General features: G+C 42.2%; 1 protein-coding gene across 1 annotated transcript in view; it reads right to left on the minus strand.

The window, feature by feature from the left end:
• Positions 1 to 16,666, minus strand: part of LOC117810258 (transducin-like enhancer protein 3-B) — a 143,503-nt gene that overhangs the window by 72,071 nt on the left and 54,766 nt on the right. The window lies entirely within an intron of this gene.

Genomic DNA, 16,666 nt, shown 5'->3' on the forward strand with positions numbered 1-16,666 from the left:
CAACTTAAGCATCACTTTAAGAATACAGTAATGTACATATAAAATTTGATTATTGCTATTTTATTAGGTTATATTTCGGCTTTATTTCCAGGTGACTGCTACATCATCATGTGTTAGAAATATTCAAAAGTGCAACCTTTTACATTGACGGAGTAAGCCGAAAATCTGTCTCACAGCTTTAAGAGGAATGTTCCGTTTAACCCGCAGGAACAGGGAAAAGAATAACAAAACATCAACTGGGATTGAGTCTAAATCAAATGAACTCTGATTAGCTGTCTGTTCCTCTTCTTGATCGTCTCCTGCCTCTTCGTTTATCTTTTTGTTTGTGGTGGCTTCACGCCGGGAATGTGTTGCCACATCTTCCTTGAAACGCTCTTCCCGCCGTGCTTCTTCAAGCAAAGGGAATGAATAGAAGTCCAGTAGCTGACGTCACGCCGTTCCCCACATACCGAATCACAACACGAGTACAGCGCCGCCGCAAGGGTCAAAAAGCCTGACAGTCGGTAGAAATGGGCGAAAGTATGAAACCAAACCTCACATGCAATACTAAATTTTCCATCGGCCACTGGCAGGTGTGTGTTTCTGTTTTACATGGCAAATACATTTTTTACCCACCATTGGCGCTTGGCGGGCATTAATTTTACACTCTGAGTAGACGCAAATGCCACCACTAAACAACACACTGCTCTTGTATCAGCTAAGTCCTAGCACATGCTTCTATAACTTCACTTACTTCACCTAAACTGCCACTCTTTTACTGGGATGATCTCCTTCTCCTCTTTCCTGATGTCACTCTCACAGCCTCCCTCAATCTGTCTCTCCTTAGACAAACCCAGAAGCAATTTGTCCCTGAGAAGCTGGTCTAATAGCTGCTTGAAATCGATGTCTTAGAGGCAAAGGCTTCTTTCCTCAGAAAGCCTGCAGCGGCCCAGCTCCTCCACCAAGGCTTTAAATCACTAGATTATTGGTTTTATGAGTGTGACCCATGTGGAAATAATTGCTAATGTTCCAAGAGTAACCAGTGGAAAGGTGGGTAATGGGGCAATTTATAAATTCTGATTGTAATACATGGAAAGCATCCAGGCCATCTCCTCACTGTTATTTTATGGCTGCTCATAAAAGCAGGCCAAGCAGCACAACAGTGGCGGCGACCACAGCCATTAAAATCAATACCGCTGTCACAAACGCTGTTGTTGCTGCTCTTGTGTTGTTTGTGGAGAGGGGAGCCTTTAGGACCAAGAGCCGCAAATCAAATTGTGACGATGAGTTATATGTTGACAATATGAAAGTTTCTTATAATAGGGCCGTAACAAACAACAACTCTGATAGTCCATTAGTGTTGGATTGCTGAAACGATTAATCGACCAATCATGTAATGTGCTGCACGATGACTTAATGGCTTTTGATAAGCTATCAGCTTTAAATTTAACATTACTCTTTCAAACTAAAAACATGCAACTTGAATTCTTAAGTCAAGCCATATTTTCTTCTTGGCTTTAAACAACTATTTTCTCAAGTAGGATGGATGATCTTGTTTTAATGTGCTGTGTGGTTACTAAAGTAATATAGTAAGAGTTTGCTTGGCTGTTTAGTGGTTGGAAGAAAAAGAGAAAAAGATAAAGTGCTGTAGGGGAAAGGTTTTAAGGCGAGGGACTGGAAATGTAAATGAGAGTATACTCACAGCTGGCTGAGGTAGCTTTGGACTCTTACGCTGAATGTCACAGTTGATGTTCAAGAGACATTCAAGGTCCCTTCTCTCCTCAAAGTCGGGCATTACTGACGTGCTCTCATGATAGGCAAGGTGCGCTTTACAAACGTGGTAGGTAATCCTTTTATTTGCAGCATTGAATGTGACATAGTTCCAGACTTTAGAAAACTTAGGTCACAATGGTGCAGCATCAGATATCGCCATTTTGCAATGGTTGTTTGTCACTTCCAAGTCACTGTTTAACAAGCGCTACTCTCTGCAGAAATTGTAAGGATGAGATGCCGCCATGCTTCAGCTCTCGAGAATGATGTTATTTCTGCTAACCAACCAGTTATCATCTATTCCATTCATCTGCAACTCATTTTGTCATACATTTTTATTAACAATGTTGACTAATCGTTGCACGCTGCTTATAAATAATGCACAGGTTGAATCATTTTAAAATCATCTCCGAAATGAACGAAATCTAGATGTTCTATAAAGATACTCGTGTGGATGTTGTTTTGCATGAGCTCACATTAGAGACCAGCTTGGTTCAATGCATCTCATACTATCGTAATGTATCTCATTATAAGTGTCCCATAAACTGAGATTGTCCCTTTTCTTAAGCTCCCCTAGGAGAGCTGAACCTGGCAGCAGCTGTCAATCAAACTCAGACACAGACACGCCCCCAGCTGGCTTAAATGAACAGGTGCACCTCTGTAATTTCCCCTAGGACCATTTTGGGATGACTGAATGTGTTTTTAGTTGGACTTCAAATATTTATACAAGTCGTCAGTAACATGACCCGACTGTGTCTTGAATTATTCAGCGCACTCTCCCAGCATTTAGCCTGGGGACTTTATTGTAACCGATTAAAATGGAACTTCCAAATATGTGATACACCTCAACACAATGTATTTACCACTTCTACCTGTACTGTACTGTGGGGAGCAGCTCCTAAATGCACAGAAGCTACCTGCTGTGTGGCTCTACAGCAGCGCAGAGACACAGAGAGAGCGTAAACCGAGGTCTCTGGCCTGGAGCCTAATGACACCCCGCTCTAACCCTCTTTCAAGCCTCACCGCAGCTTTGGTCTACTCTCCTTTGGTCCAGTCAGCAGGACACCACAAATAGCCCATTCCCTCTCTCCACGGCTCCCATAACCATACAGGCGTGCAAGGAGCCCAGTAATTTTCCACTACAGATACAGTGTGTGTATGTGTGACTGTGTGTTTGTGTGTGCATGCTCAACAGCCAACATTCATCAAGTATGTTTACTTTATTAATATTTTTCCACATGTGCCGTGCATCGTTGTAAACAAGCTTTTGTGCTACACATAATTACATGCGAATGTGATCATAAGGCAGATTTGAATGAGTGTGTGTTTGGGTGTGTGTGTGAAATGTGTGTGTATGCTAAGAAAATTGAAGAACAGACAAAATATCTCATTATTATTATTATGTGTGTTTTAGCACAAGTACACTCAAACACTTTGACAAATTAGGCCTATATTGCACATGCACACACACTCTGGTATAAGTAGGCTGTGTGAATGCAGAACTGCCTACATGTGGTAATGCTGTATATGTCACACAGCTCCACCCTTAACAGCCTCAAATGTGAGGCTAACATATCCTCTTCACTCTCAAACACACTGTCTGCACCTAAAAGCTCACAATGTGTTGTTCGCTGTTCACTTTAAAAAGCTCTCTTAAAAAGAACTGAAGTTTGAGCACTACTTCCTCATCATTGAAAACACACGCTCGATAGAGTCGAAAGCAGAAGTCAAAACAGGCCACAGATGCATTTGGTTGGAGTGTGGTTAATAAAAGCTCTGGGGGAACGGTTTGAGGCAACTTCTAATTCAGTCCACATTCAGTTAGAGGGAAGCCGCAGTGCTTGTGGGTGGTCCAGGGCCTGTCAGCATGGCCATTTTGTCTCCTGATGTCACATGTTTAGATTTAAGGCCCAATTTGCTGCAGTTTCTCCGTAGTGCAGCAACTCAATGTGTTTAGAAGTTAAGGATAAGTGAAAGGAATCCACACGCGGAGAGGGGAAGTCCAAATGTAAGGATGTTTTTTCAGGAATATGAAACAGATGAACAGCCCGGCTTTTAGGCCCTGCTTTAGATGTAAATGTTGCCTTAGAGTGTGGGAATGCTTTTCTGCCTTTACAAGACAAATCATACAAAGAGAAAAATGAGGGGGCAAGAGCCCAAAGCACTCTCCGTGCATCAAAAAAAAAAAGTAATTTGATTCACCCCTGAGAAATTCAATAAGGCACGAAGATCTCAATCTAAAATCTCTCAGCCTCACTATTCCATCAAACAGCGATGTGATTTCATATCTGCAGACCTGCACCTCCGTTAGCTCCTGATGAAGAGTAATCCATCTTGATCACAAAACAATATGATGAACAATCCCTCTAATGTATTGATGTTGACAACTTAGCCATGAGATTGTCATTGCGGCTTTGTGGGCGAGCAGCGCAGCAAAAACAATGTGCTGTCACTGCGTTCTGTGAGGCTCTGTTTGCACAAAGACGGAAACCAATATATCTAAATCTTGCAGGTGTGTGTACTTTCTAACACTCGTTCACACACACCTCCACTGCTCTATTTTACACATCTGAAATACGGTGTGTCATCTTGCACATCGATGCACATCTACACACCCACATGCATAGTGTGTGAGTGTGTGCACTTGCTTAAACAGTTTCCATCCCACCTTTGTTCTTCGTCTTGGCTGTGGTGTATTATAGGTCACGGTTATGCAATGGTGCAGAGGTAGCCTATTTTCTCCAGACCTCTCTCTCACTTTTCTGACTTCCTCTTCAGCTGTCTGTGTCTTTTTCTGTCTTTTGACTTTTAGTAAGAAGATCAGAATCAACAGAAGAGCAGCAAATCCAACTCAACTGGCCAGATATGTAGTGGGTAGTAACATTTTGACGATTGATTTATCATCTACCTAACTTTATTTAGCTTTACAAAATTATGTCAGAGGGTTCATTTTTTTGAGAAGTTCAGTTTTAACTACTTACTTGATGTTAGAAAGTTGTCTGACTGACAGCTCTGTTGAAAAGTGTGGACAGCTGCAGTATTCTTCACCTGATCAGCAGAGGAGAGGAGGGACTGTGAGAGAAGCCGTAACAAACACTAACACAAGCACCATTGAACTTTACACAGCCATGAGGGTCTGCTTCAAACTGACACAACAATCTGTTCTGCTGTGGACTGTACCAACTTGGAGGATCTCTGACGTTTTGATTCAGAAGTTAAATGTGTGTTATGGTTAGAGGAAGGGGTGTAACGTCAGTCCCTCGGCTCCACCAGCCGAATATGTCAGCACGCATCAAGTTGGTATTTTGGCTTCACTTCTGAGCTGTAGGCACGGTGCTCATAAGAATATATGCAGTGGTCAATGGGGCAGAGTCACTAGTTAACCAAACAAGGACTTCTTTGGACTATGGGGAGGTTAATCTGGGGCAAGGACAGACTGGGATGAGCTTGACTCCATCCCAGTCCCCTCTGTACACATGACCCACTTATTGTTCATGCTAACTGTGTCCTAATCTAAAAAGTATATTTGCACTAGCTTTTTGCTATTATTGACTGATTGAAATACACTGCCTGCAATGTTATATGCCTGCTGTGATTTAACTCCTCCACAGAGAGACCTGCTCACTGTGTAGCCTACGGGCTGTTTTGTCATACTGTTATTATTGCGGCTACTTAGCTAGCCAGGCTGTGTCTGCAGCAAAGGCCTTCCTCTTTCTAACTCTCTCCAACTTTGCTCCACTCCTTCCTTTCTTCCTCTCTGTTTCATCTGGTGATAATGTTGTCTCAAGTCAATTGAGGAGCAGCGAGTAGACGATTGTTATGTGTGTCATGAGGGATGCTATGAAGTCATATTTTGCAGATTGGAGGCTTAGATGCTGCAACAACTGGCTGAGCACAGTACACCAACCATGAGAGTCAAGTCTAGAGGTCTATTCACTCATTCTTGCTGTCCACACCGACTGTTTACGGCAGCTCAAAACAAACCCTCAGGTCAACAAGACATGTCCCAGTGCCCCCGATGCACAATCCACTTTTGCTCACTCGTGTACAGGAAAAACTCCACTCAGAGGGGTCCCTGTCTGACCAGGTATCCAAACCAGGAAGCTTATTGTCTGTCAGTTGAATCATGCTATCGGTAGTAGTAGGAAGTTAGCTCTGCCTCCTTTAGCATAACCGGCTTCCCCATTCAATGTCCGCAAGCTCAACCTTGTTGACAACAAACTGCTGTGGCATGGGAACCCCCTCTCCCTCTTGCGAAAATGTGCTTCTTGGACATTTGTGTACACGCAATTTTGACGCGTGAATTTAGCAAGTTATTCATACAAATAGAGCGAGTAAACACAAAACATTCTCGCGTTTATATCCACAAAAAATAGCGCGATTGTTCGTGTCTGATGTGAAAGCGACATTAGTCTTCTAAAATTAAGCTCAATTTCTTTAGGTTTTGGTGAAACAATCTAACAAAGCAATCATTGTCAACATTTCAACTTGCATTTAAGAAAGTGTATTTGGACAGTTTTCAAACAATTTGTTGGATTAAATGTTTCATTGAGTTATTCATTGTCGATTCAAGCTCTACTCGACTCTGTTGTGTTTGGCGATGTATTTTCAGGATATTTACTCCACAACCTATTGAATATTATTTTGGCCGATCATTTGAATTGTGAGTTCAAACAACTTGGACTCAGTAAAAGATGAACTGGTTGCTAAAAATCCTGTTTGTCACATAAGAGTGTTGATTTTCAATGATTGTGTGATGAATGCATGATTACCAAATGTCTTTGTTCATCTTTCATGTTGTTTTTTAGTTTCTACTTGCAGCTCTGCTGTGTGGTCGCCAGCAGCTTCCAACCACGTCAGCCAGAGAAGAAGAGCACGTCTGCTGTCTGCACACATCAGTGACCACACGCAGACAAGCTTTAACACATACACATGCACGCTTAAACATAACAGATATGAAAGATGTAAGGAGTGTGTGAACCAATTTGTATGTTCCTCCAAGCACTTGTGGATGTGTGAAGGTGTTCTGACACTCTGCATGCAGATAAACTGCAGCACTTTGCAGCAGGAAGATCAGACAAAACTCATCTGCTTCCATTCTGACTTATCAGCTAGATAACCTCTGACAGCAATGCACATTCACAGACAACAGAGATGTTCAGTTTAGGTCAAAGGAGGGCAAACCTGCAGGTGATGCGTGTTTGAGATTCATGCGTTCATGTAGAGTGGATAAATCATGTGGAATGAGGGTACTAGAGAAGACGTGTGTTCCTCTTTCTGCCTGCGCTAGTGTGATCATTACTGTCAACTTTTTGTGATCTGAAGAAAGAATGTTTGTTTTATAAAATAAATGATTCATGGGCCAAAGACTCATGAGAATAAAAATGGAAAAGTACATCCATAAAGAAAAGTCATTTGTGGTTAATCTGAATGTTTTTGTGCTTTAGTTGTCAAAAAAGTCCAGCCTGATAACCTCGCAAATTAAAAAAAAGAAACAGTTGATGTGTTTGTCTGCAGGTTTTGCTCTTTGAATGCAAACACAAGCTTCCACCTCTTACGCCCATCAGCAAATAGTTCCAGAGATGTTCAGCATTGTTCAGTTTGGCTGGTGGTGGGGGGGAGTCCATTTGCATCCTTCTTCTCACTTCACCGAGAAGAAAAAGGAAAAGAATCATAGCGAACATCGTCTCACCAGTTGCCATGACAACCCACCATACTCAATAACCCGTGGAAAAAAAAAAATGTTTGTAGCCGTCACACACACAAACAGGAGCGTTCTGTTGGTCATGGTTTGAGGGCACTAGCAAATCTTGTTTACAGCACGGAGAAACTCTCTCTCTCCCTCTCTCTCTCTCACACACACACACACACACACACACACACACACACACACACACACACACACACACACACACACACACACACACACACACACACACACACACACACACACACACAGAGGCACAAACAAACTGCACGGAAACAATCTATCCACTTCACTACAAAAAAAACCTTTAAGCAGCTCTGTCGGCACATCCTGTGTAGATGTGAGCCACCAAAAATACAGTAACCCACAACTGCATGTGGTGTTACAGTTCCTACGTCAGACATCCGGACTGAAACAAGCTCTTTAAAACAACAAGAAACTAATAGAAAGATGTAGAAAACTCTTGTGTTAACATTCACACAAACTGGGATCATACTTTGAGAGAAGGCGTAAAGTGCACACAGCTCTTCAGAATTATTCCAGTAGTTGTGTGTTTGAAGCGTAAATGGTTTTAGTGCAGCAGGAGGCGGAGAGCTCGGGGTTTAGAGAGGCTGCTACTTGTGGCTTTTGGGTTTGTGGGCTTTTGTATAAGATATAACGGTTCAGTTTCCCTGTCAGCAGATTCAGGGCATGTAAGCCACTGCTGGGGTGGTGAGACAACAGACGTGTAGAGAACAAAAGAAAAAAACAACAGGGCCTTAAAAATAGTCACAACAGTGGCTCGCTGTGTGTTTCACTGCAATATCAGGGTTAAGAGAACTTTGACAAGCAGCTAACAAGATGCATGGATTTCTATACATGTGATGTAAAGAGTTATACATGTATGTTCTTGAAATGCACAGAAGTAAAAACCAATAAGTTAGAAGCCAAAGCTGAAGCTGCTGCTGTAGTGTTGGCTCTGATCAGACTTCTTCCTCCTCTTCTTTAAAGGTCGTTGAAGTCGTGCCTGAAATCTACACTCATCCAACTGTTTTATAAACAAAAAGCCTGAAGCCACAAGCAGCAGAGTAAACTTGTTAAAAGTTGTATGGTGTAACACAATCTTTCTGCAGAGTTCTGAACTACTTTGAGTTAGCCTGAAGCCTTTTTCACAACAAAACAAAGCGTTCAATGTCCATTTATTTACTCATGTTGGCACATGCTTGTGATAACTGAGCTCACATTTGTCTGTTTTTTTAAAACCCCTGGGGCTAAATCTGCTCTCATATTATTAATGACATTTTCTACTACATTTTCAACGATGCTAGCATGCTTAAAAACGCATCACATGACTTCATGTACACTGAACATGCAAGTACGAATGCAAACAGGAAGCAGATTGTCTAAGGTCACTGGCTTATTTTCAGAAAATACTATGAAAGGACAGAATTAGCCTGTAATTCATTATCCATGTTCAATCAGCTGCTGTTAGTCAGGGCTGATGAAATGAGTCACTTTATAGGGGAGTGACAAATCAGCAAAGAACATGACGTGACTTTGGAGGCCCAATCAGGAAGCAGATGTGGACTGGAACAGCAGATTTTGTCATTGGGAAACTTTACAACCCTCAATGTATATTTAAGAAAATTAAAGATAAAGTCAGAGTGGAAAACTCTGACCGTTTGCGTTCACACATGTAGCCCACCTGGGAAATTTTCAGGAGTGTAGTGACTGTGTGAAAGAGGTTTCTGTCTATATTTGCTGTTGAGGCAAAATAAGAAAGTCGACTACGGTTGTGGCACTTCAACCACCAACGTTGGTGTAAATACCTGAAACCTGCCTGCAGTATCACCTTCTGAACAATTATAGACTTAAGTTCCAGGAACTGTTGCCAACAGCATACAGTACAGTGGAAACAAAACTGTGACTATGCCTGTGTGTTACCTCTGTTTTTATTCTAACGGTGAAATAGGGCTGGCGTGTCATAAATCATGACGTTACATAGTGTTAGCACTGGGAGGTATAATACGGTAAGTGAGTACACATGTTATCATAGATGATGTAAATGTGTGCAGGCAGACAGCACGGACACACTGTGTTTGTACTACACTCAACCTGTGGTTTCATATGAACTTAATTGCCGGCCCTCTTTTGCGTACGAAACTGTCAGTCATTCGTTCTGCTCAGCTCAGCGCAGCTCTTGTGACTGGCATACACCATATCTCTAACAATGCAAAGCTTTCACACTCAGCCCACTCCAAATTGGCCAACTCAGAAAATTACCCTGCAGAACTCAGCACAAGACACAAAAACACGCAGCTACATGGCACATATGACAGCTCACTCGCAGATGAAAACAGCTCCTCACAGTCTTCTGCAGTTGTTTTGCAGCAACATCTTCCCCAGTGGGCAACTCTGAAAGGATCTGATTCACATTAGGGTTTCACACTTTGGATCAAGGAGAACTATAAATACCTTGGTTCTTTTGGTGGAAACATTAGATCTAATATGCAATGAGAATTCAATAATTGTCAATCAAAAAATTTGCATTGCGTGATTCGTTTAGAAAAACTGTTCTGCCTATTTCCCACTTTTCTTGGTCCTGAATGTGAACATCATGCAGTCAAGGGAGATTAAGTTGCTTTGCGCATGAATGTCATCAAACAGAGACTATCTGCTGAACAGTAACGTTAAGTTGACAGTGACACAAAGCATGGCCCAGAATCGTATTCCTGCTGGTTATAAATGCACAAACAGTGAATGCTGTACAGTATACAGCCTACAGTAGGGACTGAAACTGCCAAGAAAATCTGCAAATTAAAATGTAAAGCTGCTCTAAGCACCACCTTGATGAAATCCCATATTAAGCTGAGCAGGGAGTCAATGTGCACTGAAGGGAACGAGAGTGAAGCCAAGTCAACAGGGAGTTCTGCCTCCTATCTCGTCCCGCTTCCCCCTTTTTTTCCTCCACTATCATTGCCTTGTCTGTCACTCCCCACGCAATTTCCTCCCTGATCCTCTATTTTCTCCCTTTTTAGTGGCTATCTTTGAACCTTTCCCTACTTCTAACATCCTCCTGTCTCCTTCCTTCTTGCCCTTCACTGTACCTTTCCTGCTCCCCAAATTTTCTTCCAACCCCCAATTTCCCTCTGCCCTCCTTCCCTCAGGTTGTTTTTTCCGTTCTCCTCTATCTGTAGGTGCCACATCTGGCAGCTTTCAGCACCAGACTACGCCTGCCTGGCTGAGAGAGAGAGGGGGAGAGAGTGAGGGGGAGAGAGAGATAATCGGGCTAATCCCTCCGTCATCCCAGAGGCTATCACGCTACTCTATAACCTCCTAATCCCTCTAATTCCCTCACACTCTGCAGTCATCCTCGCTGTCAGACACATTGGGATCCTTATCACCAGGCGGGAGCTGCAGGCGAGTGTGTGCATGCGTGTGTGCATGTGTTCATGTGTGTGTGCGTGCCTCAGTTGCTTCTTTTTAATCAGTGAGGGATGTCTGTGGCCTCACAGACACACTGACCTGACCCGGGCTGTGAGGAACTTTGTCAAATGGATAAACAAACCATCTCCATGCAGAATGAGGAATACATCCAGAGGATAAACACTCTCCCTCCCATCTCGTGTTTTTGATGCTTCCAATTAAAGCGCTGTACAACACTGTTAACTCTCCAACACCACCCCGCCTTCTCCTCATCTGTCTTTTTTTTTTCTTTCTTGGCAAAGGCGGTGCAGATGCAAAGGATAGTGCTAACAAAGAGCTGAGTATCTGCAAGCACACGGCGATCAATACACTTTCTGACAATGACAGGTTTTATGGCATGAGGGCATGAGTCTGATCGATCATTACAACAGTCTGCTATTTTTTCAATAGCAGACCGTTGCTATGAAGAACAGACTGTTGCTAGGGATGCAGCTCTAAACAGACTCTGTTGGACTAATTGTAATCATATCAATACACAGAGAGAAGTCGTTTTAATGGGGTTTTGTTTTATTCATCATAGGAAAACCAAGAAAAGAGACTAAAGCAGCTGAGAAAAGGCAGAAGAGATCAAAGACAAAAACTGATGTTACAACAGAGAAACCTAGAAGTTTAAGATGGCGCATGAAGCGAACAGCAATGTTCATGGATTGATAAATGGAAAATAAAATATCTCAGAGTCTGACAGTTAAGAGGCAGACAAACTCAGTCAGGTGCAGAAATGATTCATGCAGACGTGTTCTTCTTTAACTTCACTATCAGTGGAGATACTGTTTAATGTGAGGGACAACAGCTGAGTTGGTTCAGCATAAGATAGCTGCAGAGTTAACTGATACTTTTGATCTTATTTCAAATAATTCCAAAAAGAATAAAATGTAAAAACATTGATTTCGTATAGTCGGGTAATAAGAGGAATAATGTATAGTGAGTGGGTTGTTATAGCAAAGGGACAGCTTCAGGGTGAGTGTGACCCTGATATATTGTACTGGCAAGGCTTGTTCTGCACAGCTTGACAGGCCCACATGAACCAGAGTTTAAAAAATGGCTTAAAGCTGGGGTTGGTAGTCTCGGAAAACTAGCATGAATTTGAATGTAGCATTTCCTCAGGACTCCGTCTAATCCCTCCCCCCCTCCTCTCGGAGCTCCTCCAAAACGACGCCCCCCCCCCCGCTCACATGCACGAGCGCTGCTGACTTGGGACCATATGATGGTGACTGATTCAAAACCGGTCCTCACCAAAACATTATCATGGTGAAAGTTAAAAACACAAACAAACATGGCTGCTGTTAGTACTCACAACTATCATGCTAGCATTATCCAGTTGTACTGGTGACACGATATCAGGAGAAAAGTTATAACACATATAATACTGTAACAGCTCTACTGTTTGTTAAACGTGTTCAGTGTAGAGGTTCTTAATTCCTACAGTGTTGACAGTCAGTGAAGGCATCAGGAGAGGTGTAGAGTGTGCGAGCTGGAGAGAGGAGAGACAAGAGAAGTTCTTCATTCATTCAAACATTGATTGTTGCTTTGTTGGTTGGCGTGATCACGGCCGACAGTGACCAGTTAACTCAACATGTTCACGACTCGGCTCGTCATCCCTACAGTGTCCAGACGGACGCTACAATACATCTACATTCTCTGTAGGACTTAGTAAATGTCATTAATTCTTCTGCTTGTCAGAGCCCCCGTGCTGAGAACTTTTTAGACTCTGATACGGACTACAGTCCTGAGCAAAGCACCTCATCGGGTCAGAGGGAACAGGCCCGAGATCGAGCGAGAGGGGCAGGAAATAGAGGCAGGGGAAGCAGAAGCAGGGGACGGGGACTCAGAGTACACGCCGGGGAAATGTACGTGCAGGAGGCGGGCAGAACGGCAGGACGGGATTTGAATGGTTTAAAATTTTGGCACCCAAAAAAGCGGTGATTGGTTGGTGTTTTCCCAGGTTTACTCCGGCTGTAGATAGCAGCTTTTCTTCGCTCTTTTTTAAGAACACATTATGTATTGATTGCCATCAGGACATAAAGATCATTTTAACCAGTATAACAAAAAGTGTATCTAAATCTGATTACCAACCCCAGCTTTAAACTCATATTGAAAACTGATGCATTTGAAATCAGTTTTTGAAATCAAAAACATGTAACCTCTTAGCCAGGGTAGCTAAGCTAGCAGATAGTATTGATCAGTTTTGTCTTTTGCCTTTCATGTGTCATGTTTTTCATTTTATTTTCAAAGTGCGTTCTCTTCTGTTTTACGTTTTCTTTTATGAACCCTCCATCACGTCTTGGTTTTGGCACCGTCATTTTGTAGCTAATGTTTTAAGATAAACAAAACTTAAATTACATTTAAAATACACTCATTTGACAAGCACATAGGCAGCAGATACACTGAGGGATTTGGAAGGCAGTACAAGCCACACAGCTGCACCTTGGATTGCCGACAGTTGATCACATCATCAGAGGTACATTGATCAATGTGTCACAGGATAGGGGGCAAAGGGGAGGTAACAGAGCTGGGATCATTCAGACGTTATCTGGTGTAAGAAAGGAGCTGAACATGCAGGACAGCCACTGATACTTCAGTTTGTGTTTATCAGCCGCATCACTGGCTGTGTACTCTGAACTGTGAGGAAAATAGTCCCACAACGCCGGACTGCAGGGTGGGCGAAGGGTTAGTAGGTTATTTTCTCCTGGATGATCTCACCGGGGGACTTGGTGTGTGTGTGTGTGTGTGTGTGTGTGTGTGTGTGTGTGTGTGTGTATGCCTGTCTGTGTGTCTGTGTGTGTGTCTATGTGTGTGTCTATGTTATTGATCCGCGCTCCTATTTAACAGCATGTTGTTTATCATGCTGGCTGCTCTGTGGGCGCCAGCAGATTGCATTATTGGAGTTTGGCCATGTGCCTATGAATATCTATCAATCCATCTGTCTTTCTATCCATGCTTCCATAACAACAGGGCAGTATAGCAAAAAAACTGATGTCACAAATATTATATTTAAATGATTTTAATGCAGTTTATAACTCAAATGCACTCCATTTGTTCAACCCAAGAACATTATTTTGCCTAAAATAACCTTTAAGTAGAATTATCCTTTCTAATTTAGTCTTTTCTGTTGTGTGTGTTTCAAAAAGGTATAAAACAAAGAATATATTACAGTCACTCACATCACCTAAGTATGTATGTGCGTTGCTGTTTAATCCATGGTATGGGTTTCATGATTGGTGCCTGAGTCTGTGAGCACTTACACTAAGCGCTCCATTTTAAATGATAATACTTCTCATGACTTATTGACTCTGAGATATCTTCTGGATTTTTGGGACCATGTTTGTCCATGACTGAATTAGTATACCCAAAATAGATCTAGAGATAGACTTCAAGTAAAAGTCCACGGTGTGTCCAAATAGAAGTCTAGGCTGCTGCAGGATCTGGTAAATGGTAAATGGCCATTTGTTTGTATGGAGCTTTCTCCAGTCTTCTGACCACTCAGAACACTCCTAGATTACATGCCACAATCACACCACATTCATACACTGATGAAAGAGGCTGCTATGTCAAGCATCCACCAGTACTAACTAATATCATTCACACACCACATGCACAGCCAACGGGGCAGTTGGGTTGCTCAAGAAGAGCAGATGACCAACTCTACCACTGAGCCACAGCAGACCTGGGGCTTTATCTCACCATTATTTGTTTTTTTTGTCTGTCTTTGTGGAAAAATGAGACAAAAAATGCAACAAACTTATTTTTTGGCACATAAATGATCAGAACAAGTCAAAATGCAGACCCATACATCCTAACTCACAAGCTGGCCATATAATTTAATACTAAAGAAAACAACAAAATGTTCTGTTGACTATCAAAGGGAAGGAACAAATGAATGTTTGGTTATTATTTTAAAAGATACTTCTTAATGTGTTGCGGGTGTTTTCTAGATTAATTGACTATTTCTTCCTTGGAGCGGTGCACATCACAAACATCTTGTTGCTTTGTTTATCCATTAACGCTCTATATGCTCAAGGTTTGTTTTGACTTTAAGAGATTGTTTTATTGAAAAGCTTTCCTTTTAAAGCTAAACCCTTCTTTCCTTTTTATCTTTCAGTCCCTGCAGCTCTGAGCTGCTTGTGGGAATGGTTGTAATGCAGATTCATGTGTTCATAGTCTATTCCAAGTGTTTATATAGTCTTTCTCTCAAAGCCGTTCTGCCTATTGTTCTCTTTATCAACATACAGCGTTATGTATCCATGCAACTATGTTTCTATTGATCCATCTATCTCTGCAGCTATCTATTCGTCCTCAATTCCTTAAAGAGACAAGAAGACTAAGAGTTTATAATATGTATCCCTTGCCTCTCATATCCCTCCTCTTATTCAGTGTCACCAGTGAAATGTGGCATCTGATGACACCTCCACCCCCTCTCTGACAACTCTGTGGGGCTGTGGCAGTGATGTGAGCGCTGGCATTGTGGCTAATGCTACAGATTGAGCAGAGCTTCTGCAAGAGAGACAGCTCATCAAGCTGGGGAGCCAGCCAAGTGGAGTGTGACAAATCTCCATTTACCATCAGCGCACGGGGGCAAGGGTAAAATTAGAAACTCTGCCGCTTCTAACTCCCCGCTGCTAATTCCATTTCGTGCAAATTAATAAGTGTTTTTGTCCTCCTCCCCTCGCTCCACCCCCGCCCCTCGTTCTCTTGTGCTCTCTCTCCCTCCCTCATCTGCTCTCCTTGACGAATTGCATTATCTCAGGGAGAAAAAAAAGAAGCTCATACACTAGTAATGAGACATTGTTAGGCAAATCCCAAGTCAGTTCCAGCATTGTTTATGGAATAAATGCCTGATTATCAGCTTGAGGAGTGTGTCTGTGTGTGTGAGAGGGAGGAAAACTGCACTGCTGTTGGCTGCAGGGCAAGATACAACTTGTCTTCTGCTGTTGTTGTTCTTTTGTCATCATCATTACCATTTCCTATTTGACAAGAAAACACTCCTGATAATTTGGCAATTCATTACAAGAAATGACCCTGTGTGAATTGAAGCAAGGCGTGGAATGCAACCTCATGTTAATGGTCCTCTACTGAAGAGTTCTCCAGTGAGTGGAGGGATTTTACTGTGAAATTTCTGCTAATTTCCAGATTTTGTTCACTGAAAAAAGAATGTTGTTGTTTTTTCGATTGATGTACAAGTTTTAAAGTTTAATAACATATTCTGAAAGCATCATTCATATAGTTATATCTGAGAAACTTACCCAAGCAGAGACTATCAATGTCTTTTTGCTGAAACCTGCCCATAGTAGACATAGATCAGTTAATGGGCCGGCCGATTAATCGGCATGGAGCGCAGGCATCGGACGATGTTGAATATTTAAAGTGCCATTATGTGGCTCTATCGATTAATCTATCAATCTCTTGTTTAATCCTTAATACAGAAGGGATGCAATAAAATACAGTTAGCCTATGGTTCAAGGAGGCAGTTAGGGATGCACCGAAAATCCGGCCACTGTAAATTTTCGGCCTAAAAAATTGCCTAAAAGTGCATTTTCGTTTTTATCACCGAAACAACACGGCCGAAACACAATTTTGTGAAGAAGCAAGCAAAAACCCCGGCCAGTACGTGCTTGTCATCCGTTCTTCCTTTAATGGCAGCACTAAAGCGTCTTCTAAGTAAAGAGGTTGAGACGGACCACGGAGTGAAAACAATGAAAAGGACACTCTTAGAGTCAGTCTGCACACGTTTCACTCAAGCGGCAACCT

This window comes from Notolabrus celidotus, chromosome 3 (assembly GCF_009762535.1).
Source record: "Notolabrus celidotus isolate fNotCel1 chromosome 3, fNotCel1.pri, whole genome shotgun sequence".
Taxonomy (NCBI): Eukaryota; Metazoa; Chordata; class Actinopteri; order Labriformes; family Labridae; genus Notolabrus; species Notolabrus celidotus.